The following is a 6,649-nucleotide window of genomic DNA, read 5'->3' as shown; positions in this document are numbered from 1 at the left end:
AAAGTCATAAAATTTGTACCGTATATAAAAAAAAAATCAATTGGAGTTAATTTATTCAAATAAACTAACCAGTTTAAATATTGTGTCTTAAATTTTTAAGGTAGATATTCAAAATAATATCCATTTTTCCATTCTACTGAAATAAATATAAATTTTTTATACTTTTTTTGTTTTCTACCTTATATCCGTATTTTGCTTGTTTTTATATTTTTAAAAAATGATTTCAAAATAAATGGCGCACGGTTATGAAAAACCTGCAGTCTGTACAAGAAGGTAAGTTTAATAATAAATTTAAAAAAAAAAATTGGAGATGCGGGGGATCGAACCCCGGGCCTTTCACATGCAAAGCGAACGCTCTACCACTGAGCTACATCCCCTATATACGTTAATCACATATAACTGTTATAATCGAAGTGTTTAAAAAAAATTCATTTAAAGTTACTGCATTTTAATAAAATGTCATAGGCTTTGATTAAGATTTACTCAATCGTTTTGTAATGCCTAATATTTTATAGAATAAGAAAAGGTTTAATAGAATCAATTATTATAATATGTTACGAACCTATTAAACAAGACACGCAAACCTCTATACGGCATAATTTTTTTATATTAAATGACCATTTTGCATTTAAAATGACTTACCTACACTTATTTGCTTGTCTGCAGGTGTGCTATTATTGATCTAAAAAGGAGTGGTGTTTCTTCCTTTTGGTAGGTCAATGTTAACAAATGACTGTCTATGAACTTTATGAATTATTAACTAGGCCTTTTAAATTAAATCTTCAATTAATAGTTCATGGTCATATATATATTCATAAATCCAAGCATTTCTTTGTGATACTTAGAAGTTAAATGATAGGAAATTTATTTGCTTCTTAATGAAACTTTTGATTATGTATCTCAATGTCACAAAAAATGCTCGTTTTAAAACATTCTAAGTGTTACTATTATAACATAACATATGATGAGTACGCTTAGAATGTTTTAACTGTGGCACTTTTTTTGACAGTGAGTGTATGTTACTGTCAAAATTCTTAAGTCAGTCAAGTGTACTTTTAACTGAAAAAAAAAAACAGACAAAAGTACTTTTCACTGCACAGGTTGGTCAATAGTAGTTTTTCCTGAAAATCATTGGTTAACAGTGCGCTTGTGGTCAAAATTAATTCTAATTATTAGAGGGGCACCGACATGAATAACTCGGTATATAATATCTATGGTCAAAACAACTCGGGACAAGTGAAAATTGTGAAATTAAAATTAAAATTCCAAGGAAAACTCTTTGTATTTGATGATAAAACTTATTATATCTTTTGTAGTAGCGTAAGGAAGAAATTAACGTATTTTAATCTTCTCAGGCCCTCCACATTTTAATTATTAGTTACATTCTTCCAGGGCCGGATTTAAAATTCTACCGCCCTGGGGCACTGAAGAAAATGCCGCCCTATGACTGAAATTTTATTTTAATAGTTTTGATATCTTATTGGAAATAAATTAATTAAACTATTTTAATAGTTTTCACTTAAATTTCCTATATTATAATATACAAAATTTCAATTTAATACATAATGCATAAATTATATTTCTTGAAAGATAAAATGTTTATTTAAAAGAATTAGTTAATTATATATTGTATAGAAAATGTTTTCTCACTTTTCAAATTTCCCCGCCCTAGAAAATTTGCCGCCCTGGGCACTAGCCCCGATTGCCCCTAGTGTAAATCCACCACTGCATTCTTCTATAACTGCTGATGATTTGGAAACTACTGATAAGATTTTCATAAACATAACTAAGGACTATCTTGATGAAAGTAGTAACTAGTTCGACTAGTGCGGAATTAATTTACTTTTTTTTTATTTCTAGGTAATTTTATTACAGATATAATATATAAATTATATAATGAACAAAACCTTAATACTATTTCTTATACGGTATATTTTTAGTTCTTGAGTCTATTTTTCGTAATTAGCCAGCACAATAAGCTTGAAAATGAAGGGTAAATCATGGAATTTGAAAAAAAAAGGGAAGATAGGAAAAAACAGGCTACATAAATAATATATAATATTAAAATATTAATCGGTTCTTACACATTTGTATTGGCCTTCGAAAACAATCGAATTAATATTCCCAGTTTTCACATATTTTATTTTATTTTAATTCCTATATATTTTATAAAGGTTTTTATTCTCTGGTAATATAAGATTATAAATCTGATCGTTGTAAATATTAAAGTTATAAGCTAAACCTTTCATTGACTAGAGTTATAAAAGTTAATTATCTAAAACTAACATTTTATCTATCTTTATAAAATAATAATCGATTAAATGTGAGCTTGACCACTGCAATAGGAATATCGTATAACAAACAAACCAAAAATATTTTCTATTAGATTTAATTGAAATAGGGCAAGTTGAAATTTTTTCATGTTTCTAGCATTTTTATGTAGGTATAATAGGTTGGCTGATAAGTCCCCGGTCTGACACATAGATGGCGTCGCTAGTATTAAATGCATATTATTTTTATATAGTACCAACCTTCAAATGATTCGTGTCAAAATTTGACGTCTGTAAGTCAATTAGTTTGTGAGATAGAGCGTCTTTTGTGAAGCAACTTTTGTTATTGTGAAAAAAATGGAAAAAAAGGAATTTCGTGTTTTGATAAAATACTGTTTTCTGAAGGGAAAAAATACAGTGGAAGCAAAAACTTGGCTTGATAATGAGTTTCCGGACTCTGTATTTTTTCCCTTCAGAAAACAGTATTTTATCAAAACACGAAATTCCTTTTTTTCCATTTTTTTCACAATAACAAAAGTTGCTTCACAAAAGACGCTCTATCTCACAAACTAATTGACTTACAGACGTCAAATTTTGACACGAATCATTTGAAGGTTGGTACTATATAAAAATAATATGCATTTAATACTAAAAAAAAAAAGACCCAAAATTGGTGGGTTTCAAAAAAAAATCCAATTAGATTGGATCAAATTTGCCTGTTTTATCAAAAAAATCGAATTTATTAATTTCATGACGTCATCAGAATCCCAAAGCTTTAATTTTGCTCTATCACATCCAAATTTTATCCAATGTTGATAAACCAAGTATGTAATCCTACTAAATTTGGGTTATACTTTTCAAATTTGTAATCAAAATTAACCTAGCTCTAATAGGTTTCCCGAATGTGGAATCCTAGTTTAGCAAATCAGCGCATAAATGATAACTATCGAAAAACTGGCATCACAGCTGAAAAGAATGACCCAAAATTAGTGGGTTTCGATCTTGTAAACCGTTAGAAATAGAAAAAAATTTAAATGTAAAAGTTATTATAAAAAAACTAACAACTTTTGTTTGAATCACTCTTTCGTAAACGCCACTTCACTTAGCAAAACATAGTAATGGCATTGAACAAAATTTAGGGTTGAATTATTTTTACCTTATTTTTTAACTTTGACGATGCATTTTATTATAACTTCATGAATGGAGATGAAAAATAAAAAAAAGTGTAATAAGTCTGTCATAAAAGTCTTCGAAGAGTAAAAGAATTGGCAACTGGCCTACAGCTATGAATAAGTTTGGATTCTTGTGTACAAGTTTCACAAGTAGAGATCACCGAATCAGTACAAACTCAGTGAAGAAGTATTTAGTTGTTGATTCTTGAATACGGAATCCTTATAAACTATGTTTATATTAAGAAATTTCACATTAAACAAGGGATCATACGAAAAACCATTATATTTTCTCGAACCTAAAATTTTTTAGCATATATGTAACAGATTACAAATTATTATCCTTATAGATGAACGAAACGGTATTGACTACCTGAATTTGTTACTAAGTCACTATAATTTTACTAGAGAGACACAAGTATTCAAGTAATCAGATAAAATTTAATTCCGACATGAAAAGATCGGATGACATCCAACTGTGACCGAATTAAAAACAGTGTATACGGTTGACTGTAAGTTGTATTTATCTAATGTAATGTGAAAATACCAGTGAATGACATGATGTTCGTTTGTGTAAATAAAAAAAAAGTATGTAATTACATTCTGTAATATAATTTGTAAAAAAATTTATCTAAAATGTTTGGACATTATTTAGTATCAGTTGAAAATGACAGACAAGAACTTAAATCTATTAAGCTAGCTAACGAAAAGGGAATATTAATAAAATTTGCTACGCATTTCTTAACAAAATATGAAAATACCGTAAAAGAAATGACAAAAACTGAAATTAAAATTAAAATCAGTCACGAAATACGGATTTTATAATCATTTTAAACTAATAATTAGACAAATATTAGACAGAGAGACCGGAAATAGTACTTCACGTCATATACTATGTTTGCCATAAGAATTCCATGCTAAATTCTGTTTTGCTAGAAAGAGATACAAACAAATCTTTGGTGACTTTTATCTTGGTTGTATTTATAGTTATTCGAAAATAATTTTTCTCTGATTTTTGTAATATAAATGAGCTTTTATTAAAGCAAAAAGAAGGGTTCAATTGTTTTTATCATTCCTTTCTAACTCCATTTTCTTATCCTTTTCTAGAATATTTCAACTAAGGCTATTTTAAAGTAATACGGGTCATTTTTGTTTTTCTTAAAAAAAGACTTTGAAAAATCTGTACACCCATGACTTCTTTGTACACTATTAAAGTAATTAAAATGAATTAAGGTATTTCCAGCATGATATTTGCAGTTCCTATGCTAAAACTATATGAACTCGAGAATTTAACGAATTCTTTTCACAGACTAGGAATAAGACTTACTCATAATTAATACCTCGAAACGAAACGACGTGGTACTATTCTAAAAACATTCCTTTCAACTCTCCTATTTTTTTTCAATTCCGTCGAGAGAATTTTTTAATATCGTAAAAAATAGTTCGAAGGTCAGTGAGTTTACACGCTTTGAATGAATGAATAGGGAAATCGCCAACTTTGTAGCTGATTATCTCGCGATCTAAACGACCAAAAATTCTGCAACTTTTTCTTACTTCTCTCTTCTCAAAATGATTATTTCCGTTAAACATCACGAAAAAGCATAATTTATTTTTAGTTTATCATAAAAATAGAAAAGAAAACATTCAACTTGAAATCTTTGGACGTATATTATTGAAATAAAATTTTTTTCTACAATTTGGGCTCGATCAATGTTTTGATTGCAGATTAGAGTTTTTTATGGAATGCATTGCCACATTTGCCTATAATTCTCATTAGTTATAAGTTGATAATAAAACACCCTTATACCATCAGAAGAGGTATTGATTGAATTGATATGACAAGGAAGGTTAACATATGCCGTGATTAATATCACATTACATATTATATTGTTTATAGTAATTAATGCTGTATAACTAGTGTACAATAAATAATACATTATTAATAACACATAATACCTATTAATTAAATTAAATATTAAATATTGTATTTATATGTATATCGAATGTTCGATTTACATTTAGGCATATAAATATCACGAGTATGACAGAGTACATGGGTTAAGCAATGAATCTAAGTAAGAGGTATTATAGGTGTTATATGAAATTGAAAAAGTGACTTGTATCGTGGCTTATTTGTTGTAGTTCATCTATTCAACTAAGAAAATCCCACTCTTCAAGCGTCTTACAACTATCTCAACGCATATCGAAGCTTCAACACATGCATATAATACCTCTCACTTAGACGCATTGCTTAACGATGTATTCTGTCATTCTCGTGATATTTATATGTCTAGATGTAAATCGAACATTCTGTACATAACATACATATATTGCTTCGATTTGTAACGATATGTGGCTTTCGAGAGTTTATTTTATGACGAGAGCGGTTGCGTTAATTAACGCGGAATGTGCTGGCAGCGAAGCAATCTAATTTCTGTATCGCACATTAAAATTACATTTTTTAATTTAACAAGGTGGACCTTACGGACCCAAGACCGAATTGATCTTTATTGCTCACGAACTTAGCCTCATTTTTTTACGCTTTGAGAACGCTATAAAAAGTTCAGCTTGACATCTCTTTTCGTTTTTGAGTTATCGTATTGACAGACAGACAGGCAGACAGACAGATGGACGGACGGGAATTTTATGAACACCTATACTAAAGTTTTGTCTCGCAATTACAATTTATATTACTTAAAGGGAAAGTTTGAAAAAAGTGCCTTGAAATGATTTTAAAATCAGCATTTGTCGCAAATATTTTGGTAATGCACACTAGTAAACGCAGTTAGCAATCATTCTCAAGCACCAGATGTATTTCATTCCTATTTAATTTTACCAAGAAACTTTCCAGCTCTTATACCATATACCATGTAAGCGACAACAACTGGACATGTCTTGAATTGAATTAAAACACGTACGAGGATTTCAAATCTTTATCAAAACTTGGGTATCATGGCCCAAGCCTGAATATTTGATCATCGTTCAAACTTTGATGGAAGTAAAAAAACGTTCTTTTTAACCACCGCCCGTGGTTGTTATGGTATCACGTTTTGATCTTATTAGGGTAGATACGCTCAACATATACTAACCAGATATTAGACTTTTTCTCACTGGATTATGATGATGAAGTGTCATGCCGTTGTCACGGCTTTGACCAACAAACAAGGTTTGGCAGTCAAAGGCTTGATTTTTTAGCCCCGATCGAGGTTT

The 6,649-nt window shown here is 29.4% G+C and overlaps 1 protein-coding gene and 1 non-coding gene across 2 annotated transcripts in view; one reads left to right on the top strand and one right to left on the bottom strand.

Annotated features, from left to right (window-relative positions):
- The first annotated feature begins 81 nt into the window (after positions 1 to 81).
- The window catches only part of LOC123298362, a 194,825-nt gene continuing 188,257 nt past the window's right edge, over positions 82 to 6,649 (top strand). Inside the window, exon 1 of the mRNA XM_044880346.1 lies at positions 82 to 100. The gene's annotated coding sequence lies outside the window, so the exon portion shown is untranslated. The remainder of the gene's footprint in view (positions 101 to 6,649) is intronic.
- On the bottom strand, positions 306 to 377 carry Trnaa-ugc. Its single transcript has one exon. It is a non-coding gene; the product is annotated as a tRNA-Ala (tRNA).

This window comes from Chrysoperla carnea, chromosome 4 (assembly GCF_905475395.1).
Source record: "Chrysoperla carnea chromosome 4, inChrCarn1.1, whole genome shotgun sequence".
NCBI lineage: Eukaryota > Metazoa > Arthropoda > Insecta > Neuroptera > Chrysopidae > Chrysoperla > Chrysoperla carnea.
The sequence above is the reverse complement of the archived record's forward strand: the minus strand, read 5'-3'. Positions and strand labels throughout refer to the sequence as shown.